This window comes from Crinia signifera, unplaced genomic scaffold, assembly GCF_055691185.1.
Source record: "Crinia signifera unplaced genomic scaffold, ASM5569118v1 HAP2_SCAFFOLD_111, whole genome shotgun sequence".
NCBI lineage: Eukaryota > Metazoa > Chordata > Amphibia > Anura > Myobatrachidae > Crinia > Crinia signifera.
This window is the reverse complement of record NW_028142005.1, coordinates 182,879-203,680: the sequence shown is the minus strand read 5'-3', so window position 1 is coordinate 203,680 and position 20,802 is coordinate 182,879. Positions and strand designations below refer to the sequence as shown.

At 39.9% G+C, this 20,802-nt stretch overlaps 35 non-coding genes and 10 pseudogenes across 35 annotated transcripts; all 45 read right to left on the bottom strand.

Moving 5' to 3' along the window:
• Nucleotides 1-18: 18 nt before the first annotated feature.
• LOC146052704 (5S ribosomal RNA) lies at nucleotides 19-137 on the bottom strand. Its single transcript, XR_014467621.1, has one exon. It is a non-coding gene; the product is annotated as a 5S ribosomal RNA (ribosomal RNA).
• Nucleotides 138-482: 345 nt separating this feature from the next.
• On the bottom strand, nucleotides 483-601 carry LOC146052316 (5S ribosomal RNA). Its single transcript, XR_014467326.1, has one exon. It is a non-coding gene; the product is annotated as a 5S ribosomal RNA (ribosomal RNA).
• Nucleotides 602-947: 346 nt separating this feature from the next.
• LOC146052377 (5S ribosomal RNA) lies at nucleotides 948-1,066 on the bottom strand. The gene has a single exon (XR_014467381.1). It is a non-coding gene; the product is annotated as a 5S ribosomal RNA (ribosomal RNA).
• Nucleotides 1,067-1,412: 346 nt separating this feature from the next.
• On the bottom strand, nucleotides 1,413-1,531 carry LOC146052707 (5S ribosomal RNA; annotated as a pseudogene).
• A 345-nt stretch (nucleotides 1,532-1,876) lies between these two features.
• LOC146052350 (5S ribosomal RNA) lies at nucleotides 1,877-1,995 on the bottom strand. The gene has a single exon (XR_014467356.1). It is a non-coding gene; the product is annotated as a 5S ribosomal RNA (ribosomal RNA).
• Nucleotides 1,996-2,341: 346 nt separating this feature from the next.
• LOC146052660 (5S ribosomal RNA) lies at nucleotides 2,342-2,460 on the bottom strand (annotated as a pseudogene).
• Nucleotides 2,461-2,805: 345 nt separating this feature from the next.
• On the bottom strand, nucleotides 2,806-2,924 carry LOC146052373 (5S ribosomal RNA). The gene has a single exon (XR_014467377.1). It is a non-coding gene; the product is annotated as a 5S ribosomal RNA (ribosomal RNA).
• A 346-nt stretch (nucleotides 2,925-3,270) lies between these two features.
• On the bottom strand, nucleotides 3,271-3,389 carry LOC146052676 (5S ribosomal RNA; annotated as a pseudogene).
• A 345-nt stretch (nucleotides 3,390-3,734) lies between these two features.
• Nucleotides 3,735-3,853, bottom strand: LOC146052532 (5S ribosomal RNA). The gene has a single exon (XR_014467522.1). It is a non-coding gene; the product is annotated as a 5S ribosomal RNA (ribosomal RNA).
• A 345-nt stretch (nucleotides 3,854-4,198) lies between these two features.
• LOC146052361 (5S ribosomal RNA) lies at nucleotides 4,199-4,317 on the bottom strand. The gene has a single exon (XR_014467366.1). It is a non-coding gene; the product is annotated as a 5S ribosomal RNA (ribosomal RNA).
• A 347-nt stretch (nucleotides 4,318-4,664) lies between these two features.
• On the bottom strand, nucleotides 4,665-4,783 carry LOC146052643 (5S ribosomal RNA; annotated as a pseudogene).
• A 345-nt stretch (nucleotides 4,784-5,128) lies between these two features.
• Nucleotides 5,129-5,247, bottom strand: LOC146052418 (5S ribosomal RNA). The gene has a single exon (XR_014467418.1). It is a non-coding gene; the product is annotated as a 5S ribosomal RNA (ribosomal RNA).
• Nucleotides 5,248-5,592: 345 nt separating this feature from the next.
• Nucleotides 5,593-5,711, bottom strand: LOC146052629 (5S ribosomal RNA). Its single transcript, XR_014467609.1, has one exon. It is a non-coding gene; the product is annotated as a 5S ribosomal RNA (ribosomal RNA).
• Nucleotides 5,712-6,056: 345 nt separating this feature from the next.
• On the bottom strand, nucleotides 6,057-6,175 carry LOC146052417 (5S ribosomal RNA). Its single transcript, XR_014467417.1, has one exon. It is a non-coding gene; the product is annotated as a 5S ribosomal RNA (ribosomal RNA).
• Nucleotides 6,176-6,520: 345 nt separating this feature from the next.
• Nucleotides 6,521-6,639, bottom strand: LOC146052628 (5S ribosomal RNA). The gene has a single exon (XR_014467608.1). It is a non-coding gene; the product is annotated as a 5S ribosomal RNA (ribosomal RNA).
• A 345-nt stretch (nucleotides 6,640-6,984) lies between these two features.
• On the bottom strand, nucleotides 6,985-7,103 carry LOC146052440 (5S ribosomal RNA). The gene has a single exon (XR_014467438.1). It is a non-coding gene; the product is annotated as a 5S ribosomal RNA (ribosomal RNA).
• Nucleotides 7,104-7,448: 345 nt separating this feature from the next.
• Nucleotides 7,449-7,567, bottom strand: LOC146052579 (5S ribosomal RNA). Its single transcript, XR_014467564.1, has one exon. It is a non-coding gene; the product is annotated as a 5S ribosomal RNA (ribosomal RNA).
• Nucleotides 7,568-7,912: 345 nt separating this feature from the next.
• LOC146052349 (5S ribosomal RNA) lies at nucleotides 7,913-8,031 on the bottom strand. Its single transcript, XR_014467355.1, has one exon. It is a non-coding gene; the product is annotated as a 5S ribosomal RNA (ribosomal RNA).
• A 346-nt stretch (nucleotides 8,032-8,377) lies between these two features.
• On the bottom strand, nucleotides 8,378-8,496 carry LOC146052585 (5S ribosomal RNA). The gene has a single exon (XR_014467570.1). It is a non-coding gene; the product is annotated as a 5S ribosomal RNA (ribosomal RNA).
• A 345-nt stretch (nucleotides 8,497-8,841) lies between these two features.
• On the bottom strand, nucleotides 8,842-8,960 carry LOC146052376 (5S ribosomal RNA). The gene has a single exon (XR_014467380.1). It is a non-coding gene; the product is annotated as a 5S ribosomal RNA (ribosomal RNA).
• Nucleotides 8,961-9,305: 345 nt separating this feature from the next.
• Nucleotides 9,306-9,424, bottom strand: LOC146052692 (5S ribosomal RNA). The gene has a single exon (XR_014467620.1). It is a non-coding gene; the product is annotated as a 5S ribosomal RNA (ribosomal RNA).
• A 345-nt stretch (nucleotides 9,425-9,769) lies between these two features.
• LOC146052680 (5S ribosomal RNA) lies at nucleotides 9,770-9,888 on the bottom strand. Its single transcript, XR_014467619.1, has one exon. It is a non-coding gene; the product is annotated as a 5S ribosomal RNA (ribosomal RNA).
• Nucleotides 9,889-10,234: 346 nt separating this feature from the next.
• LOC146052336 (5S ribosomal RNA) lies at nucleotides 10,235-10,353 on the bottom strand. The gene has a single exon (XR_014467344.1). It is a non-coding gene; the product is annotated as a 5S ribosomal RNA (ribosomal RNA).
• A 345-nt stretch (nucleotides 10,354-10,698) lies between these two features.
• On the bottom strand, nucleotides 10,699-10,817 carry LOC146052360 (5S ribosomal RNA). Its single transcript, XR_014467365.1, has one exon. It is a non-coding gene; the product is annotated as a 5S ribosomal RNA (ribosomal RNA).
• A 346-nt stretch (nucleotides 10,818-11,163) lies between these two features.
• On the bottom strand, nucleotides 11,164-11,282 carry LOC146052324 (5S ribosomal RNA). The gene has a single exon (XR_014467333.1). It is a non-coding gene; the product is annotated as a 5S ribosomal RNA (ribosomal RNA).
• Nucleotides 11,283-11,627: 345 nt separating this feature from the next.
• On the bottom strand, nucleotides 11,628-11,746 carry LOC146052584 (5S ribosomal RNA). The gene has a single exon (XR_014467569.1). It is a non-coding gene; the product is annotated as a 5S ribosomal RNA (ribosomal RNA).
• A 345-nt stretch (nucleotides 11,747-12,091) lies between these two features.
• Nucleotides 12,092-12,210, bottom strand: LOC146052375 (5S ribosomal RNA). The gene has a single exon (XR_014467379.1). It is a non-coding gene; the product is annotated as a 5S ribosomal RNA (ribosomal RNA).
• A 346-nt stretch (nucleotides 12,211-12,556) lies between these two features.
• Nucleotides 12,557-12,675, bottom strand: LOC146052663 (5S ribosomal RNA; annotated as a pseudogene).
• A 345-nt stretch (nucleotides 12,676-13,020) lies between these two features.
• LOC146052311 (5S ribosomal RNA) lies at nucleotides 13,021-13,139 on the bottom strand. Its single transcript, XR_014467322.1, has one exon. It is a non-coding gene; the product is annotated as a 5S ribosomal RNA (ribosomal RNA).
• Nucleotides 13,140-13,485: 346 nt separating this feature from the next.
• Nucleotides 13,486-13,604, bottom strand: LOC146052595 (5S ribosomal RNA). Its single transcript, XR_014467579.1, has one exon. It is a non-coding gene; the product is annotated as a 5S ribosomal RNA (ribosomal RNA).
• A 345-nt stretch (nucleotides 13,605-13,949) lies between these two features.
• Nucleotides 13,950-14,068, bottom strand: LOC146052374 (5S ribosomal RNA). Its single transcript, XR_014467378.1, has one exon. It is a non-coding gene; the product is annotated as a 5S ribosomal RNA (ribosomal RNA).
• A 346-nt stretch (nucleotides 14,069-14,414) lies between these two features.
• On the bottom strand, nucleotides 14,415-14,533 carry LOC146052662 (5S ribosomal RNA; annotated as a pseudogene).
• A 345-nt stretch (nucleotides 14,534-14,878) lies between these two features.
• On the bottom strand, nucleotides 14,879-14,997 carry LOC146052298 (5S ribosomal RNA). Its single transcript, XR_014467310.1, has one exon. It is a non-coding gene; the product is annotated as a 5S ribosomal RNA (ribosomal RNA).
• A 346-nt stretch (nucleotides 14,998-15,343) lies between these two features.
• Nucleotides 15,344-15,462, bottom strand: LOC146052594 (5S ribosomal RNA). Its single transcript, XR_014467578.1, has one exon. It is a non-coding gene; the product is annotated as a 5S ribosomal RNA (ribosomal RNA).
• Nucleotides 15,463-15,807: 345 nt separating this feature from the next.
• LOC146052372 (5S ribosomal RNA) lies at nucleotides 15,808-15,926 on the bottom strand. Its single transcript, XR_014467376.1, has one exon. It is a non-coding gene; the product is annotated as a 5S ribosomal RNA (ribosomal RNA).
• Nucleotides 15,927-16,272: 346 nt separating this feature from the next.
• LOC146052661 (5S ribosomal RNA) lies at nucleotides 16,273-16,391 on the bottom strand (annotated as a pseudogene).
• A 345-nt stretch (nucleotides 16,392-16,736) lies between these two features.
• Nucleotides 16,737-16,855, bottom strand: LOC146052286 (5S ribosomal RNA). Its single transcript, XR_014467299.1, has one exon. It is a non-coding gene; the product is annotated as a 5S ribosomal RNA (ribosomal RNA).
• Nucleotides 16,856-17,201: 346 nt separating this feature from the next.
• Nucleotides 17,202-17,320, bottom strand: LOC146052592 (5S ribosomal RNA). Its single transcript, XR_014467576.1, has one exon. It is a non-coding gene; the product is annotated as a 5S ribosomal RNA (ribosomal RNA).
• A 345-nt stretch (nucleotides 17,321-17,665) lies between these two features.
• Nucleotides 17,666-17,784, bottom strand: LOC146052547 (5S ribosomal RNA). The gene has a single exon (XR_014467535.1). It is a non-coding gene; the product is annotated as a 5S ribosomal RNA (ribosomal RNA).
• Nucleotides 17,785-18,129: 345 nt separating this feature from the next.
• LOC146052370 (5S ribosomal RNA) lies at nucleotides 18,130-18,248 on the bottom strand. Its single transcript, XR_014467374.1, has one exon. It is a non-coding gene; the product is annotated as a 5S ribosomal RNA (ribosomal RNA).
• A 346-nt stretch (nucleotides 18,249-18,594) lies between these two features.
• On the bottom strand, nucleotides 18,595-18,713 carry LOC146052669 (5S ribosomal RNA; annotated as a pseudogene).
• A 345-nt stretch (nucleotides 18,714-19,058) lies between these two features.
• On the bottom strand, nucleotides 19,059-19,177 carry LOC146052363 (5S ribosomal RNA). Its single transcript, XR_014467368.1, has one exon. It is a non-coding gene; the product is annotated as a 5S ribosomal RNA (ribosomal RNA).
• A 345-nt stretch (nucleotides 19,178-19,522) lies between these two features.
• Nucleotides 19,523-19,641, bottom strand: LOC146052274 (5S ribosomal RNA). Its single transcript, XR_014467288.1, has one exon. It is a non-coding gene; the product is annotated as a 5S ribosomal RNA (ribosomal RNA).
• A 346-nt stretch (nucleotides 19,642-19,987) lies between these two features.
• Nucleotides 19,988-20,106, bottom strand: LOC146052641 (5S ribosomal RNA; annotated as a pseudogene).
• Nucleotides 20,107-20,451: 345 nt separating this feature from the next.
• Nucleotides 20,452-20,570, bottom strand: LOC146052659 (5S ribosomal RNA; annotated as a pseudogene).
• Nucleotides 20,571-20,802: the final 232 nt, after the last annotated feature.

The window sequence follows — 20,802 nt, the reverse complement described above, 5'->3', positions numbered from 1 at the left end:
TTGCCTGTAATGTCAAAAAACCTACAGCACCTGGTGTTCCCATGTGGTCTCCCACCCAAGTACTAACCAGGCCCAACACTGCTTAGCTTCCAAGATCAGACGAGATTGGGCCTATCCAATGTGGTATGGCTGTAGGTGAGACACAGGCACTTTTTTGCCCTCTTCTACTTCTATCACCAGGTAAGCTAATAAAAAAGTTTCCTAACTGTATTGGCTTACTGAAAAAAATCATGTGTTGGTAATGTAAAAAGACCTACAGGACATGATATTAGCAGGGGGTCTTAAATTAAACTACTAAAGAGGCTCAACACTGTTTAGCTGCCAAAAGCAGTTGGAATTGGGCCTAAACAGTGTGGTAAGTCTTTAGGTGATGGCTATTGTGTCTGTTTGACCTCTTCCAAATGTCTGTACTGGCAATAAAAAGAAAAAGTTTCCAATTTAAATAGCTAGAGAATAAAAACAATTTGCCAGTAATGTGAAAAAACCTACAGCACCTGGTGTTCCCATGTGGTCTCCCACCCAAGTACTAACCAGGCCCAACACTGCTTAGCTTCCAAGATCAGACGAGATTGGGACTATCCAATGTGGTATGGCTGTAGGTGAGATACAGGCACTTTTTTGCCCTCTTCTACTTCTATCACCAGGTAAGCTAATAAAAAAGTTTCCTAACTGTATTGGCTTACTTAAAAAAAATCATGTGTTGGTAATGTAAAAAGACCTACAGGACATGATATTAGCAGGGGGTCTTAAATTAAACTACTAAAGAGGCTCAACACTGTTTAGCTGCCAGAAGCAGTTGGAATTGGGCCTAAACAGTGTGGTAAGTCTTTAGGTGATGGCTATTGTGTCTGTTTGACCTCTTCCAAATGTCTGTACTGGCAATAAAAAGAAAAAGTTTCCAATTTAAATAGCTAGAGAATAAAAACAATTTGCCTGTAATGTGAAAAAACCTACAGCACCTGGTGTTCCCATGTGGTCTCCCACCCAAGTACTAACCAAGCCCAACACTGCTTAGCTTCCAAGATCAGACGAGATTGGGACTATCCAATGTGGTATGGCTGTAGGTGAGATACAGGCACTTTTTTGCCCTCTTCTACTTCTATCACCAGGTAAGCTAATAAAAAAGTTTCCTAACTGTATTGGCTTACTTAAAAAAAATCATGTGTTGGTAATGTAAAAAGACCTACAGGACATGATATTAGCAGGGGGTCTTAAATTAAACTACTAAAGAGGCTCAACACTGTTTAGCTGCCAAAAGCAGTTGGAATTGGGCCTAAACAGTGTGGTAAGTCTTTAGGTGATGGCTATTGTGTCTGTTTGACCTCTTCCAAATGTCTGTACTGGCAATAAAAAGAAAAAGCTTCCAATTTTAATAGCTAGAGAATAAAAACAATTTGCCAGTAATGTGAAAAAACCTACAGCACCTGGTGATCCCATGTGGTCTCCCACCCAAGTACTAACCAGGCCCAACACTGCTTAGCTTCCAAGATCAGACGAGATTGGGCCTATCCAATGTGGTATGGATCTAGGTGAGTTAAAGGCACTTTTTTGCCCTCTTCTACTTCTATCACCAGGTAAGCTAATACAAAAGTTTCCTAACTGTATTGGCTTACTGAAAAAAATCATGTGTTGGTAATGTAAAAAGACCTACAGTACATGATATTAGCAGGGGGTCTTAAATTAAACTACAAAAGAGGCTCAACACTGTTTAGCTGCCAAAAGCAGTTGGAATTGAGCCTAAACAGTGTGGTAAGTCTTTAGGTGATGGCTATTGTGTCTGTTTGACCTCTTCCAAATGTCTGTGCTGGCAATAAAAAGAAAAAGTTTCCAATATAAATAGCTAGAGAATAAAAACAATTTGCCAGTAATGTGAAAAAACCTACAGCACCTGGTGTTCCCAGGTGGTCTCCCACCCAAGTACTAACCAGGCCCAACACTGCTTTGCTTCCAAGATCAGACGAGATTGGGCCTATCCAATGTGGTATGGCTGTAGGTGAGATACAGGCACTTTTTTGCCCTCTTCTACTTCTATCACCAGGTAAGCTAATACAAAAGTTTCCTAACTGTATTGGCTTACTTAAAAAAAATCATGTGTTGGTAATGTAAAAAGACCTACAGGACATGATATTAGCAGGGGGTCTTAAATTAAACTACTAAACAGGCTTAACACTGTTTAGCTGCCAAAAGCAGTTGGAATTTGGCCTAAACAGTGTGGTAAGTCTTTAGGTGATGGCTATTGTGTCTGTTTGACCTCTTCCAAATGTTTGTACTGGCAAGAAAAAGAAAAAGTTTCCAATTTAAATAGCTAGAGAATAAAAACAATTTGCCTGTAATGTGAAAAAAATTACAGCACCTGGTGTTCCCATGTGGTCTCCCACCCAAGTATTAACCAGGCCCAACACTGCTTAGCTTCCAAGATCAGACGAGATTGGGCCTATCCAATGTGGTATGGCTGTAGGTGAGTTAAAGGCACTTTTTTGCCCTCTTCTACTTCTATCACCAGGTAAGCTAATACAAAAGTTTCCTAACTGTATTGGCTTACTGAAAAAAATCATGTGTTGGTAATGTAAAAAGACCTACAGGACATGATATTAGCAGGGGGTCTTAAATTAAACTACAAAAGAGGCTCAACACTATTTAGCTGCCAAAAGCAGTTGGAATTGAGCCTAAACAGTGTGGTAAGTCTTTAGGTGATGGCTATTGTGTCTGTTTGACCTCTTCCAAATGTCTGTGCTGGCAATAAAAAGAAAAAGTTTCCAATTTAAATAGCTAGAGAATAAAAACAATTTGCCAGTAATGTGAAAAAACCTACAGCACCTGGTGTTCCCAGGTGGTCTCCCACCCAAGTACTAACCAGGCCCAACACTGCTTAGCTTCCAAGATCAGACGAGATTGGGCCTATCCAATGTGGTATGGCTGTAGGTGAGATACAGGCACTTTTTTGCCCTCTTCTACTTCTATCACAAGGTAAGCTAAAAAAAAAGTTTCCTAACTGTATTGGCTTACTTAAAAAAAATCATGTGTTGGTAATGTAAAAAGACCTACAGGACATTATATTAGCAGGGGGTCTTAAATTAAACTACTAAACAGGCTCAACACTGTTTAGCTGCCAAAAGCAGTTGGAATTGGGCCTAAACAGTGTGGTAAGTCTTTAGGTGATGGCTATTGTGTCTGTTTGACCTCTTCCAAATGTCTGTACTGGCAATAAAAAGAAAAAGTTTCCAATTTAAATAGCTAGAGAATAAAAACAATTTGCCTGTAATGTGAAAAAACCTACAGCACCTGGTGTTTCCATGTGGTCTCCCACCCAAGTACTAACCAGGCCCAACACTGCTTAGCTTCCAAGATCAGAAGAGATTGGGCCTATCCAATGTGGTAGAGCTGTAGGTGAGACACAGGCACTTTTTTGCCCTCTTCTACTTCTATCACCAGGTAAGCTAATAAAAACGTTTCCTAACTGTATTGGCTTACTGAAAAAAATCATGTGTTGGTAATGTAAAAAGACCTACAGGACATGATATTAGCAGGGGGTCTTAAATTAAACTACTAAAGAGGCTCAACACTGTTTAGCTGCCAAAAGCAGTTGGAATTGGGCCTAAACAGTGTGGTAAGTCTTTAGGTGATGGCTATTGTGTCTGTTTGACCTCTTCCAAATGTCTGTACTGGCAATAAAAAGAAAATTTTTCCAATTTAAATAGCTAGAGAATAAAAACAATTTGCCTGTAATGTGAAAAAACCTACAGCACCTGGTGTTCCCATGTGGTCTCCCACCCAAGTACTAACCAGGCCCAACACTGCTTAGCTTCCAAGATCAGCCGAGATTGGGCCTATCCAATGTGGTATGGCTGTAGGTGAGTTAAAGGCACTTTTTTGCCCTCTTCTACTTCTATCACCAGGTAAGCTAATACAAAAGTTTCCTAACTGTATTGGCTTACTGAAAAAAATCATGTGTTGGTAATGTAAAAAGACCTACAGTACATGATATTAGCAGGGGGTCTTAAATTAAACTACAAAAGAGGCTCAACACTGTTTAGCTGCCAAAAGCAGTTGGAATTGAGCCTAAACAGTGTGGTAAGTCTTTAGGTGATGGCTATTGTGTCTGTTTGACCTCTTCCAAATGTCTGTGCTGGCAATAAAAAGAAAAAGTTTCCAATTTAAATAGCTAGAGAATAAAAACAATTTGCCAGTAATGTGAAAAAACCTACAGCACCTGGTGTTCCCAGGTGGTCTCCCACCCAAGTACTAACCAGGCCCAACACTGCTTAGCTTCCAAGATCAGACGAGATTGGGCCTATCCAATGTGGTATGGCTGTAGGTGAGATACAGGCACTTTTTTTGCCCTCTTCTACTTCTATCACAAGGTAAGCTAAAAAATAAGTTTCCTAACTGTATTGGCTTACTTAAAAAAAATCATGTGTTGGTAATGTAAAAAGACCTACAGGACATGATATTAGCAGGGGGTCTTAAATTAAACTACTAAACAGGCTCAACACTGTTTAGCTGCCAAAAGCAGTTGGAATTGGGCCTAAACAGTGTGGTAAGTCTTTAGGTGATGGCTATTGTGTCTGTTTGACCTCTTCCAAATGTCTGTACTGGCAAGAAAAAGAAAAAGTTTCCAATTTAAATAGCTAGAGAATAAAAACAATTTGCCTGTAATGTGAAAAAACCTACAGCACCTGGTGTTTCCATGTGGTCTCCCACCCAAGTACTAACCAGGCCCAACACTGCTTAGCTTCCAAGATCAGAAGAGATTGGGCCTATCCAATGTGGTAGGGCTGTAGGTGAGACACAGGCACTTTTTTGCCCTCTTCTACTTCTATCACCAGGTAAGCTAATAAAAACGTTTCCTAACTGTATTGGCTTACTGAAAAAAATCATGTGTTGGTAATGTAAAAAGACCTACAGGACATGATATTAGCAGGGGGTCTTAAATTAAACTACTAAAGAGGCTCAACACTGTTTAGCTGCCAAAAGCAGTTGGAATTGGGCCTAAACAGTGTGGTAAGTCTTTAGGTGATGGCTATTGTGTCTGTTTGACCTCTTCCAAATGTCTGTACTGGCAATAAAAAGAAAAAGTTTCCAATTTAAATAGCTAGAGAATAAAAACAATTTGCCAGTAATGTGAAAAAACCTACAGCACCTGGTGTTCCCATGTGGTCTTCCACCCAAGTACTAACCAGGCCCAACACTGCTTAGCTTCCAAGATCAGACGAGATTGGGCCTATCCAATGTGGTATGGCTGTAGGTGAGATACAGGCACTTTTTTGCCCTCTTCTACTTCTATCACCAGGTAAGCTAATACAAAAGTTTCCTAACTATATTGGCTTACTGAAAAAAATCATGTGTTGGTAATGTAAAAAGACCTACATGACATGATATTAGCAGGGGGTCTTAAATTAAACTACAAAAGAGGCTCAACACTGTTTAGCTGCCAAAAGCAGTTGGAATTGAGCCTAAACAGTGTGGTAAGTCTTTAGGTGATGGCTATTGTGTCTGTTTGACCTCTTCCAAATGTCTGTGCTGGCAATAAAAAGAAAAAGTTTCCAATATAAATAGCTAGAGAATAAAAACAATTTGCCAGTAATGTGAAAAAACCTACAGCACCTGGTGTTCCCAGTTGGTCTCCCACCCAAGTGCTAACCAGGCCCAACACTGCTTAGCTTCCAAGATCAGACGAGATTGGGCCTATCCAATGTGGTATGGCTGTAGGTGAGATACAGGCACTTTTTTGCCCTCTTCTACTTCTATCACCAGGTAAGCTAATATAAAAGTTTCCTAACTGTATTGGCTTACTAAAAAAAATCATGTGTTGGTAATGTAAAAAGACCTACAGGACATGATATTAGCAGGGGGTCTTAAATTAAACTACTAAACAGGCTCAACACTGTTTAGCTGCCAAAAGCAGTTGGAATTGGGCCTAAACAGTGTGGTAAGTCTTTAGGTGATGGCTATTGTGTCTGTTTGACCTCTTCCAAATGTCTGTACTGGCAATAAAAAGAAAAAGTTTCCAATTTAAATAGCTAGAGAATAAAAACAATTTGCCAGTAATGTGAAAAAACCTACAGCACCTGGTGTTCCCATGTGGTCTTCCACCCAAGTACTAACCAGGCCCAACACTGCTTAGCTTCCAAGATCAGACGAGATTGGGCCTATCCAATGTGGTATGGCTGTAGGTGAGATACAGGCACTTTTTTGCCCTCTTCTACTTCTATCACCAGGTAAGCTAATACAAAAGTTTCCTAACTATATTGGCTTACTGAAAAAAATCATGTGTTGGTAATGTAAAAAGACCTACATGACATGATATTAGCAGGGGGTCTTAAATTAAACTACAAAAGAGGCTCAACACTGTTTAGCTGCCAAAAGCAGTTGGAATTGAGCCTAAACAGTGTGGTAAGTCTTTAGGTGATGGCTATTGTGTCTGTTTGACCTCTTCCAAATGTCTGTGCTGGCAATAAAAAGAAAAAGTTTCCAATATAAATAGCTAGAGAATAAAAACAATTTGCCAGTAATGTGAAAAAACCTACAGCACCTGGTGTTCCCAGTTGGTCTCCCACCCAAGTGCTAACCAGGCCCAACACTGCTTAGCTTCCAAGATCAGACGAGATTGGGCCTATCCAATGTGGTATGGCTGTAGGTGAGATACAGGCACTTTTTTGCCCTCTTCTACTTCTATCACCAGGTAAGCTAATATAAAAGTTTCCTAACTGTATTGGCTTACTAAAAAAAATCATGTGTTGGTAATGTAAAAAGACCTACAGGACATGATATTAGCAGGGGGTCTTAAATTAAACTACTAAACAGGCTCAACACTGTTTAGCTGCCAAAAGCAGTTGGAATTGGGCCTAAACAGTGTGGTAAGTCTTTAGGTGATGGCTATTGTGTCTGTTTGACCTCTTCCAAATGTCTGTACTGGCAATAAAAAGAAAAAGTTTCCAATTTAAATAGCTAGAGAATAAAAACAATTTGCCTGTAATGTGAAAAAACCTACAGCACCTGGTGTTCCCATGTGGTCTCCCACCCAAGTACTAACCAGGCCCAACACTGCTTAGCTTCCAAGATCAGACGAGATTGGGCCTATCCAATGTGGTAGGGCTGTAGGTGAGATATAGGCACTTTTTTGCCCTCTTCTACTTCTATCACCAGGTAAGCTAATAAAAAAGTTTCCTAACTGTATTGGCTTACTGAAAAAAATCATGTGTTGGTAATGTAAAAAGACCTACAGGACATGATATTAGCAGGGGGTCTTAAATTAAACTACTAAAGAGGCTCAACACTGTTTAGCTGCCAAAAGCAGTTGGAATTGGGCCTAAACAGTGTGGTAAGTCTTAAGGTGATGGCTATTGTGTCTGTTTGACCTCTTCCAAATGTCTGTACTGGCAATAAAAAGAAAACGTTTCCAATTTAAATAGCTAGAGAATAAAAACAATTTGCCAGTAATGTGAAAAAACCTACAGCACCTGGTGTTCCCATGTGTTCTCCCACCCAAGTACTAACCAGGCCCAACACTGCTTAGCTTCCAAGATCAGACGAGATTGGGCCTATCCAATGTGGTATGGCTGTAGGTGAGTTAAAAGCTTTTTTTTGCCCTCTTCTACTTCTATCACCAGCTAAGCTAATACAAAAGTTTCCTAACTGTATTGGCTTACTGAAAAAAATCATGTGTTGGTAATGTAAAAAGACCTACAGGACATGATATTAGCAGGGGGTCTTAAATGAAACTACAAAAGAGGCTCAACACTGTTTAGCTGCCAAAAGCAGTTGGAATTGAGCCTAAACAGTGTGGTAAGTCTTTAGGTGATGGCTATTGTGTCTGTTTGACCTCTTCCAAATGTCTGTGCTGGCAATAAAAAGAAAAAGTTTCCAATTTAAATAGCTAGAGAATAAAAACAATTTGCCAGTAATGTGAAAAAACCTACAGCACCTGGTGTTCCCAGGTGGTCTCCCACCCAAGTACTAACCAGGCCCAACACTGCTTAGCTTCCAAGATCAGACGAGATTGGGCCTATCCAATGTGGTATGGCTGTAGGTGAGATACAGGCACTTTTTTGCCCTCTTCTACTTCTATCACCAGGTAAGCTAATAAAAAAGTTTCCTAACTGTATTGGCTTACTTAAAAAAAATCATGTGTTGGTAATGTAAAAAGACCTACAGGACATGATCTTAGCAGGGGGTCTTAAATTAAACTACTAAACAGGCTCAACACTGTTTAGCTGCCAAAAGCAGTTGGAATTGGGCCTAAACAGTGTGGTAAGTCTTTAGGTGATGGCTATTGTGTCTGTTTGACCTCTTCCAAATGTCTGTACTGGCAATAAAAAGAAAAAATTTCCAATTTAAATAGCTAGAGAATAAAAACACTTTGCCTGTAATGTGAAAAAACCTACAGCACCTGGTGTTCCCATGTGGTCTCCCACCCAAGTACTAACCAGTCCCAACACTGCTTAGCTTCCAAGATCAGACGAGATTGGGCCTATCCAATGTGGTATGGCTGTAGGTGAGATACAGGCACTTTTTTGCCCTCGTCTACTTCTATCACCAGGTAAGCTAATAAAAAAGTTTCCTAACTGTATTGGCTTACTGAAAAAAATCATGTGTTGGTAATGTAAAAAGACCTACAGGACATGATATTAGCAGGGGGTCTTAAATTAAACTACTAAAGAGGCTCAACACTGTTTAGCTGCCAGAAGCAGTTGGAATTGGGCCTAAACAGTGTGGTAAGTCTTTAGGTGATGGCTATTGTGTCTGTTTGACCTCTTCCAAATGTCTGTACTGGCAATAAAAAGAAAAAGTTTCCAATTTAAATAGCTAGAGAATAAAAACAATTTGCCTGTAATGTGAAAAAACCTACAGCACCTGGTGTTCCCATGTGGTCTCCCACCCAAGTACTAACCAAGCCCAACACTGCTTAGCTTCCAAGATCAGACGAGATTGGGACTATCCAATGTGGTATGGCTGTAGGTGAGATACAGGCACTTTTTTGCCCTCTTCTACTTCTATCACCAGGTAAGCTAATAAAAAAGTTTCCTAACTGTATTGGCTTACTGAAAAAAATCATGTGTTGGTAATGTAAAAAGACCTACAGGACATGATATTAGCAGGGGGTCTTAAATTAAACTACTAAAGAGGCTCAACACTGTTTAGCTGCCAAAAGCAGTTGGAATTGGGCCTAAACAGTGTGGTAAGTCTTTAGGTGATTGCTATTGTGTCTGTTTGACCTCTTCCAAATGTCTGTACTGGCAATAAAAAGAAAAAGTTTCCAATTTAAATAGCTAGAGAATAAAAACAATTTGCCTGTAATGTGAAAAAACCTACAGCACCTGGTGTTCCCATGTGGTCTCCCACCCAAGTACTAACCAGGCCCAACACTGCTTAGCTTCCAAGATCAGACGAGATTGGGCCTATCCAATGTGGTATGGCTGTAGGTGAGACACAGGCACTTTTTTGCCCTCTTCTACTTCTATCACCAGGTAAGCTAATAAAAAAGTTTCCTAACTGTATTGGCTTACTGAAAAAAATCATGTGTTGGTAATGTAAAAAGACCTACAGGACATGATATTAGCAGGGGGTCTTAAATTAAACTACTAAAGAGGCTCAACACTGTTTAGCTGCCAAAAGCAGTTGGAATTGGGCCTAAACAGTGTGGTAAGTCTTTAGGTGATGGCTATTGTGTCTGTTTGACCTCTTCCAAATGTCTGTACTGGCAATAAAAAGAAAAAGTTTCCAATTTAAATAGCTAGAGAATAAAAACAATTTGCCAGTAATGTGAAAAAACCTACAGCACCTGGTGTTCCCATGTGGTCTCCCACCCAAGTACTAACCAGGCCCAACACTGCTTAGCTTCCAAGATCAGACGAGATTGGGCCTATCCAATGTGGTATGGCTGTAGGTGAGATACAGGCACTTTTTTGCCCTCTTCTACTTCTATCACCAGGTAAGCTAATACAAAAGTTTCCTAACTGTATTGGCTTACTGAAAAAAATCATGTGTTGGTAATGTAAAAAGACCTACAGGACATGATATTAGCAGGGGGTCTTAAATTAAACTACAAAAGAGGCTCAACACTGTTTAGCTGCCAAAAGCAGTTGGAATTGAGCCTAAACAGTGTGGTAAGTCTTTAGGTGATGGCTATTGTGTCTGTTTGACCTCTTCCAAATGTCTGTGCTGGCAATAAAAAGAAAAAGTTTCCAATATAAATAGCTAGAGAAAAAAAACAATTTTTCCAGTAATGTGAAAAAACCTACAGCACCTGGTGTTCCCAGGTGGTCTCCCACCCAAGTACTAACCAGGCCCAACACTGCTTAGCTTCCAAGATCAGACGAGATTGGGCCTATCCAATGTGGTATGGCTGTAGGTGAGATACAGGCACTTTTTTGCCCTCTTCTACTTCTATCACCAGGTAAGCTAATACAAAAGTTTCCTAACTGTATTGGCTTACTAAAAAAAATCATGTGTTGGTAATGTAAAAAGACCTACAGGACATGATATTAGCAGGGGGGCTTAAATTAAACTACAAAAGAGGCTCAACACTGTTAAGCTGCCAAAAGCAGTTGGAATTGAGCCTAAACAGTGTGGTAAGTCTTTAGGTGATGGCTATTGTGTCTGTTTGACCTCTTCCAAATGTCTGTGCTGGCAATAAAAAGAAAAAGTTTCCAATTTAAATAGCTAGAGAATAAAAACAATTTGCCAGTAATGTGAAAAAACCTACAGCACCTGGTGTTCCCAGGTGGTCTTCCACCCAAGTACTAACCAGGCCCAACACTGCTTAGCTTCCAAGATCAGACGAGATTGGGCCTATCCAATGTGGTATGGCTGTAGGTGAGATACAGGCACTTTTTTGCCCTCTTCTACTTCTATCACCAGGTAAGCTAATACAAAAGTTTCCTAACTGTATTGGCTTACTGAAAAAAATCATGTGTTGGTAATGTAAAAAGACCTACAGGACATGATATTAGCAGGGGGTCTTAAATTAAACTACAAAAGAGGCTCAACACTGTTTAGCTGCCAAAAGCAGTTGGAATTGAGCCTAAACAGTGTGGTAAGTCTTTAGGTGATGGCTATTGTGTCTGTTTGACCTCTTCCAAATGTCTGTGCTGGCAATAAAAAGAAAAAGTTTCCAATATAAATAGCTAGAGAAAAAAAACAATTTTTCCAGTAATGTGAAAAAACCTACAGCACCTGGTGTTCCCAGGTGGTCTCCCACCCAAGTACTAACCAGGCCCAACACTGCTTAGCTTCCAAGATCAGACGAGATTGGGCCTATCCAATGTGGTATGGCTGTAGGTGAGATACAGGCACTTTTTTGCCCTCTTCTACTTCTATCACCAGGTAAGCTAATACAAAAGTTTCCTAACTGTATTGGCTTACTAAAAAAAATCATGTGTTGGTAATGTAAAAAGACCTACAGGACATGATATTAGCAGGGGGGCTTAAATTAAACTACAAAAGAGGCTCAACACTGTTAAGCTGCCAAAAGCAGTTGGAATTGGGCCTAAACAGTGTGGTAAGTCTTTAGGTGATGGCTATTGTGTCTGTTTGACCTCTTCCAAATGTCTGTACTGGCAATAAAAAGAAAAAGTTTCCAATTTAAATAGCTAGAGAATAAAAACAATTTGCCTGTAATGTGAAAAAACCTACAGCACCTGGTGTTCCCATGTGGTCTCCCACCCAAGTACTAACCAGTCCCAACACTGCTTAGCTTCCAAGATCAGACGAGATTGGGCCTATCCAATGTGGTATGGCTGTAGGTGAGATACAGGCACTTTTTTGCCCTCTTCTACTTCTATCACCAGGTAAGCTAATAAAAAAGTTTCCTAACTGTATTGGCTTACTGAAAAAAATCATGTGTTGGTAATGTAAAAAGACCTACAGGACATGATATTAGCAGGGGGTCTTAAATTAAACTACTAAAGAGGCTCAACACTGTTTAGCTGCCAGAAGCAGTTGGAATTGGGCCTAAACAGTGTGGTAAGTCTTTAGGTGATGGCTATTGTGTCTGTTTGACCTCTTCCAAATGTCTGTACTGGCAATAAAAAGAAAAAGTTTCCAATTTAAATAGCTAGAGAATAAAAACAATTTACCTGTAATGTGAAAAAACCTACAGCACCTGGTGTTCCCATGTGGTCTCCCACCCAAGTACTAACCAAGCCCAACACTGCTTAGCTTCCAAGATCAGACGAGATTGGGACTATCCAATGTGGTATGGCTGTAGGTGAGATACAGGCACTTTTTTGCCCTCTTCTACTTCTATCACCAGGTAAGCTAATAAAAAAGTTTCCTAACTGTATTGGCTTACTTAAAAAAAATCATGTGTTGGTAATGTAAAAAGACCTACAGGACATGATATTAGCAGGGGGTCTTAAATTAAACTACTAAAGAGGCTCAACACTGTTTAGCTGCCAAAAGCAGTTGGAATTGGGCCTAAACAGTGTGGTAAGTCTTTAGGTGATGGCTATTGTGTCTGTTTGACCTCTTCCAAATGTCTGTACTGGCAATAAAAAGAAAAAGCTTCCAATTTAAATAGCTAGAGAATAAAAACAATTTGCCAGTAATGTGAAAAAACCTACAGCACCTGGTGATCCCATGTGGTCTCCCACCCAAGTACTAACCAGGCCCAACACTGCTTAGCTTCCAAGATCAGACGAGATTGGGCCTATCCAATGTGGTATGGATGTAGGTGAGTTAAAGGCACTTTTTTGCCCTCTTCTACTTCTATCACCAGGTAAGCTAATACAAAAGTTTCCTAACTGTATTGGCTTACTGAAAAAAATCATGTGTTGGTAATGTAAAAAGACCTACAGTACATGATATTAGCAGGGGGTCTTAAATTAAACTACAAAAGAGGCTCAACACTGTTTAGCTGCCAAAAGCAGTTGGAATTGAGCCTAAACAGTGTGGTAAGTCTTTAGGTGATGGCTATTGTGTCTGTTTGACCTCTTCCAAATGTCTGTGCTGGCAATAAAAAGAAAAAGTTTCCAATATAAATAGCTAGAGAATAAAAACAATTTGCCAGTAATGTGAAAAAACCTACAGCACCTGGTGTTCCCAGGTGGTCTCCCACCCAAGTACTAACCAGGCCCAACACTGCTTAGCTTCCAAGATCAGACGAGATTGGGCCTATCCAATGTGGTATGGCTGTAGGTGAGATACAGGCACTTTTTTGCCCTCTTCTACTTCTATCACCAGGTAAGCTAATAAAAAAGTTTCCTAACTGTATTGGCTTACTTAAAAAAAATCATGTGTTGGTAATGTAAAAAGACCTACAGGACATGATATTAGCAGGGGGTCTTAAATTAAACTACTAAACAGGCTTAACACTGTTTAGCTGCCAAAAGCAGTTGGAATTTGGCCTAAACAGTGTGGTAAGTCTTTAGGTGATGGCTATTGTGTCTGTTTGACCTCTTCCAAATGTCTGTACTGGCAAGAAAAAGAAAAAGTTTCCAATTTAAATAGCTAGAGAATAAAAACAATTTGCCTGTAATGTGAAAAAAATTACAGCACCTGGTGTTCCCATGTGGTCTCCCACCCAAGTATTAACCAGGCCCAACACTGCTTAGCTTCCAAGATCAGACGAGATTGGGCCTATCCAATGTGGTATGGCTGTAAGTGAGATACAGGCACTTTTTTGCCCTCTTCTACTTCTATCACCAGGTAAGCTAATAAAAAAGTTTCCTAACTGTATTGGCTTACTGAAAAAAATCATGTGTTGGTAATGTAAAAAGACCTACAGGACATGATATTAGCAGGGGGTCTTAAATTAAACTACTAAAGAGGCTCAACACTGTTTACCTGCCAGAAGCAGTTGGAATTGGGCCTAAACAGTGTGGTAAGTCTTTAGGTGATGGCTATTGTGTCTGTTTGACCTCTTCCAAATGTCTGTACTGGCAAGAAAAAGAAAAAGTTTCCAATTTAAATAGCTAGAGAATAAAAACAATTTGCCTGTAATGTGAAAAAACCTACAGCACCTGGTGTTCCCATGTGGTCTCCCACCCAAGTACTAACCAAGCCCAACACTGCTTAGCTTCCAAGATCAGACGAGATTGGGACTATCCAATGTGGTATGGCTGTAGGTGAGATACAGGCACTTTTTTGCCCTCTTCTACTTCTATCACCAGGTAAGCTAATAAAAAAGTTTCCTAACTGTATTGGCTTACTTAAAAAAAATCATGTGTTGGTAATGTAAAAAGACCTACAGGACATGATATTAGCAGGGGGTCTTAAATTAAACTACTAAAGAGGCTCAACACTGTTTAGCTGCCAAAAGCAGTTGGAATTGGGCCTAAACAGTGTGGTAAGTCTTTAGGTGATGGCTATTGTGTCTGTTTGACCTCTTCCAAATGTCTGTACTGGCAATAAAAAGAAAAAGCTTCCAATTTAAATAGCTAGAGAATAAAAACAATTTGCCAGTAATGTGAAAAAACCTACAGCACCTGGTGATCCCATGTGGTCTCCCACCCAAGTACTAACCAGGCCCAACACTGCTTAGCTTCCAAGATCAGACGAGATTGGGCCTATCCAATGTGGTATGGATGTAGGTGAGTTAAAGGCACTTTTTTGCCCTCTTCTACTTCTATCACCAGGTAAGCTAATACAAAAGTTTCCTAACTGTATTGGCTTACTGAAAAAAATCATGTGTTGGTAATGTAAAAAGACCTACAGTACATGATATTAGCAGGGGGTCTTAAATTAAACTACAAAAGAGGCTCAACACTGTTTAGCTGCCAAAAGCAGTTGGAATTGAGCCTAAACAGTGTGGTAAGTCTTTAGGTGATGGCTATTGTGTCTGTTTGACCTCTTCCAAATGTCTGTGCTGGCAATAAAAAGAAAAAGTTTCCAATATAAATAGCTAGAGAATAAAAACAATTTGCCAGTAATGTGAAAAAACCTACAGCACCTGGTGTTCCCAGGTGGTCTCCCACCCAAGTACTAACCAGGCCCAACACTGCTTAGCTTCCAAGATCAGACGAGATTGGGCCTATCCAATGTGGTATGGCTGTAGGTGAGATACAGGCACTTTTTTGCCCTCTTCTACTTCTATCACCAGGTAAGCTAATAAAAAAGTTTCCTAACTGTATTGGCTTACTTAAAAAAAATCATGTGTTGGTAATGTAAAAAGACCTACAGGACATGATATTAGCAGGGGGTCTTAAATTAAACTACTAAACAGGCTTAACACTGTTTAGCTGCCAAAAGCAGTTGGAATTTGGCCTAAACAGTGTGGTAAGTCTTTAGGTGATGGCTATTGTGTCTGTTTGACCTCTTCCAAATGTCTGTACTGGCAAGAAAAAGAAAAAGTTTCCAATTTAAATAGCTAGAGAATAAAAACAATTTGCCTGTAATGTGAAAAAAATTACAGCACCTGGTGTTCCCATGTGGTCTCCCACCCAAGTATTAACCAGGCCCAACACTGCTTAGCTTCCAAGATCAGACGAGATTGGGCCTATCCAATGTGGTATGGCTGTAAGTGAGATACAGGCACTTTTTTGCCCTCTTCTACTTCTATCACCAGGTAAGCTAATAAAAAAGTTTCCTAACTGTATTGGCTTACTGAAAAAAATCATGTGTTGGTAATGTAAAAAGACCTACAGGACATGATATTAGCAGGGGGTCTTAAATTAAACTACTAAAGAGGCTCAACACTGTTTACCTGCCAGAAGCAGTTGGAATTGGGCCTAAACAGTGTGGTAAGTCTTTAGGTGATGGCTATTGTGTCTGTTTGACCTCTTCCAAATGTCTGTACTGGCAAGAAAAAGAAAAAGTTTCCAATTTAAATAGCTAGAGAATAAAAACAATTTGCCTGTAATGTGAAAAAACCTACAGCACCTGGTGTTCCCATGTGGTCTCCCACCCAAGTACTAACCAAGCCCAACACTGCTTAGCTTCCAAGATCAGACGAGATTGGGACTATCCAATGTGGTATGGCTGTAGGTGAGATACAGGCACTTTTTTGCCCTCTTCTACTTCTATCACCAGGTAAGCTAATAAAAAAGTTTCCTAACTGTATTGGCTTACTTAAAAAAAATCATGTGTTGGTAATGTAAAAAGACCTACAGGACATGATATTAGCAGGGGGTCTTAAATTAAACTACTAAAGAGGCTCAACACTGTTTAGCTGCCAAAAGCAGTTGGAATTGGGCCTAAACAGTGTGGTAAGTCTTTAGGTGATGGCTATTGTGTCTGTTTGACCTCTTCCAAATGTCTGTACTGGCAATAAAAAGAAAAAGCTTCCAATTTAAATAGCTAGAGAATAAAAACAATTTGCCAGTAATGTGAAAAAACCTACAGCACCTGGTGATCCCATGTGGTCTCCCACCCAAGTACTAACCAGGCCCAACACTGCTTAGCTTCCAAGATCAGACGAGATTGGGCCTATCCAATGTGGTATGGATGTAGGTGAGTTAAAGGCACTTTTTTGCCCTCTTCTACTTCTATCACCAGGTAAGCTAATACAAAAGTTTCCTAACTGTATTGGCTTACTGAAAAAAATCATGTGTTGGTAATGTAAAAAGACCTACAGTACATGATATTAGCAGGGGGTCTTAAATTAAACTACAAAAGAGGCTCAACACTGTTTAGCTGCCAAAAGCAGTTGGAATTGAGCCTAAACAGTGTGGTAAGTCTTTAGGTGATGGCTATTGTGTCTGTTTGACCTCTTCCAAATGTCTGTGCTGGCAATAAAAAGAAAAAGTTTCCAATATAAATAGCTAGAGAATAAAAACAATTTGCCAGTAATGTGAAAAAACCTACAGCACCTGGTGTTCCCAGGTGGTCTCCCACCCAAGTACTAACCAGGCCCAACACTGCTTAGCTTCCAAGATCAGACGAGATTGGGCCTATCCAATGTGGTATGGCTGTAGGTGAGATACAGGCACTTTTTTGCCCTCTTCTACTTCTATCACCAGGTAAGCTAATAAAAAAGTTTCCTAACTGTATTGGCTTACTTAAAAAAAATCATGTGTTGGTAATGTAAAAAGACCTACAGGACATGATATTAGCAGGGGGTCTTAAATTAAACTACTAAACAGGCTTAACACTGTTTAGCTGCCAAAAGCAGTTGGAATTTGGCCTAAACAGTGTGGTAAGTCTTTAGGTGATGGCTATTGTGTCTGTTTGACCTCTTCCAAATGTCTGTACTGGCAAGAAAAAGAAAAAGTTTCCAATTTAAATAGCTAGAGAATAAAAACAATTTGCCTGTAATGTGAAAAAAATTACAGCACCTGGTGTTCCCATGTGGTCTCCCACCCAAGTATTAACCAGGCCCAACACTGCTTAGCTTCCAAGATCAGACGAGATTGGGCCTATCCAATGTGGTATGGCTGTAAGTGAGATACAGGCACTTTTTTGCCCTCTTCTACTTCTATCACCAGGTAAGCTAATAAAAAAGTTTCCTAACTGTATTGGCTTACTGAAAAAAATCATGTGTTGGTAATGTAAAAAGACCTACAGGACATGATATTAGCAGGGGGTCTTAAATTAAACTACTAAAGAGGCTCAACACTGTTTAGCTGCCAAAAGCAGTTGGAATTGGGCCTAAACAGTGTGGTAAGTCTTTAGGTGATGGCTATTGTGTCTGTTTGACCTCTTCCAAATGTCTGTACTGGCAATAAAAAGAACATTTTTCCAATTTAAATAGCTAGAGAATAAAAACAATTTGCCTGTAATGTGAAAAAACCTACAGCACCTGGTGTTCCCATGTGGTCTCCCACCCAAGTACTAACCAGTCCCAACACTGCTTAGCTTCCAAGATCAGATGAGATTGGGCCTATCCAATGTGGTATGGCTGTAGGTGAGTTAAAGGCACTTTTTTGCCCTCTTCTACTTCTATCACCAGGTAAGCTAATACAAAAGTTTCCTAACTGTATTGGCTTACTGAAAAAAATCATGTGTTGGTAATGTAAAAAGACCTACAGGACATGATATTAGCAGGGGGTCTTAAATTAAACTACAAAAGAGGCTCAACACTGTTTAGCTGCCAAAAGCAGTTGGAATTGAGCCTAAACAGTGTGGTAAGTCTTTAGGTGATGGCTATTGTGTCTGTTTGACCTCTTCCAAATGTCTGTGCTGGCAATAAAAAGAAAAAGTTTCCAATTTAAATAGCTAGAGAATAAAAACAATTTGCCAGTAATGTGAAAAAACCTACAGCACCTGGTGTTCCCAGGTGGTCTCCCACCCAAGTACTAACCAGGCCCAACACTGCTTAGCTTTCAAGATCAGACGAGATTGGGCCTATCCAATGTGGTATGGCTGTAGGTGAGATACAGGCACTTTTTTGCCCTCTTCTACTTCTATCACAAGGTAAGCTAAAAAAAAAGTTTCCTAACTGTATTGGCTTACTTAAAAAAAATCATGTGTTGGTAATGTAAAAAGACCTACAGGACATGATATTAGCAGGGGGTCTTAAATTAAACTACTAAACAGGCTGAACACTGTTTAGCTGCCAAAAGCAGTTGGAATTGGGCCTAAACAGTGTGGTAAGTCTTTAGGTGATGGCTATTGTGTCTGTTTGACCTCTTCCAAATGTCTGTACTGGCAATAAAAAGAAAAAGTTTCCAATTTAAATAGCTAGAGAATAAAAACAATTTGCCTGTAATGTGAAAAAACCTACAGCACCTGGTGTTTCCATGTGGTCTCCCAACCAAGTACTAACCAGGCCCAACACTGCTTAGCTTCCAAGATCAGAAGAGATTGGGCCTATCCAATGTGGTAGGGCTGTAGGTGAGACACAGGCACTTTTTTGCCCTCTTCTACTTCTATCACCAGGTAAGCTAATAAAAACGTTTCCTAACTGTATTGGCTTACTGAAAAAAATCATGTGTTGGTAATGTAAAAAGACCTACAGGACATGATATTAGCAGGGGGTCTTAAATTAAACTACTAAAGAGGCTCAACACTGTTTAGATGCCAAAAGCAGTTGGAATTGGGCCTAAACAGTGTGGTAAGTCTTTAGGTGATGGCTATTGTGTCTGTTTGACCTCTTCCAAATGTCTGTACTGGCAATAAAAAGAAAAATTTTCCAATTTAAATAGCTAGAGAATAAAAACAATTTGCCTGTAATGTGAAAAAAACTACAGCACCTGGTGTTCCCATGTGGTCTCCCACCCAAGTACTAACCAGGCCCAACACTGCTTAGCTTCCAAGATCAGACGAGATTGGGCCTATCCAATGTGGTATGGCTGTAGGTGAGTTAAAGGCACTTTTTTGCCCTCTTCTACTTCTATCACCAGGTAAGCTAATACAAAAGTTTCCTAACTGTATTGGCTTACTGAAAAAAATCATGTGTTGGTAATGTAAAAAGACCTACAGGACATGATATTAGCAGGGGGTCTTAAATTAAACTACAAAAGAGGCTCAACACTGTTTAGCTGCCAAAAGCAGTTGGAATTGAGCCTAAACAGTGTGGTAAGTCTTTAGGTGATGGCTATTGTGTCTGTTTGACCTCTTCCAAATGTCTGTGCTGGCAATAAAAAGAAAAAGTTTCCAATTTAAATAGCTAGAGAATAAAAACAATTTGCCAGTAATGTGAAAAAACCTACAGCACCTGGTGTTCCCAGGTGGTCTCCCACCCAAGTACTAACCAGGCCCAACACTGCTTAGCTTCCAAGATCAGACGAGATTGGGCCTATCCAATGTGGTATGGCTGTAGGTGAGATACAGGCACTTTTTTGCCCTCTTCTACTTCTATCACAAGGTAAGCTAAAAAAAAAGTTTCCTAACTGTATTGGCTTACTTAAAAAAAATCATGTGTTGGTAATGTAAAAAGACCTACAGGACATGATATTAGCAGGGGGTCTTAAATTAAACTACTAAACAGGCTCAACACTGTTTAGCTGCCAAAAGCAGTTGGAATTGGGCCTAAACAGTGTGGTAAGTCTTTAGGTGATGGCTATTGTGTCTGTTTGACCTCTTCCAAATGTCTGTACTGGCAATAAAAAGAAAAAATTTCCAATTTAAATAGTTAAAGAATAAAAACAATTTGCCTGTAATGTGAAAAAACCTACAGCACCTGGTGTTTCCATGTGGTCTCCCACCCAAGTACTAACCAGGCCCAACACTGCTTAGCTTCCAAGATCAGAAGAGATTGGGCCTATCCAATGTGGTAGGGCTGTAGGTGAGACACAGGCACTTTTTTGCCCTCTTCTACTTCTATCACCAGGTAAGCTAATAAAAACGTTTCCTAACTGTATTGGCTTACTGAAAAAAATCATGTGTTGGTAATGTAAAAAGACCTACAGGACATGATATTAGCAGGGGGTCTTAAATTAAACTACTAAAGAGGCTCAACACTGTTTAGCTGCCAAAAGCAGTTGGAATTGGGCCTAAACAGTGTGGTAAGTCTTTAGGTGATGGCTATTGTGTCTGTTTGACCTCTTCCAAATGTCTGTACTGGCAATAAAAAGAAAAAGTTTCCAATTTAAATAGCTAGAGAATAAAAACAATTTTCCTGTAATGTGAAAAAACCTACAGCACCTGGTGTTCCCATGTGGTCTCCCACCCAAGTACTAACCAGGCCCAACACTGCTAAGCTTCAAAGATCAGACGAGATTGGGCCTATTCAATGTGGTATGGCTGTAGGTGAGATACAGGCACTTTTTTGCCCTCTTCTACTTCTATCACCAGGTAAGCTAATACAAAAGTTTCCTAACTGTATTGGCTTACTAAAAAAAATCATGTGTTGGTAATGTAAAAAGACCTACAGGACATGATATTAGCAGGGGGGCTTAAATTAAACTACAAAAGAGGCTCAACACTGTTTAGCTGCCAAAAGCAGTTGGAATTGAGCCTAAACAGTGTGGTAAGTCTTTAGGT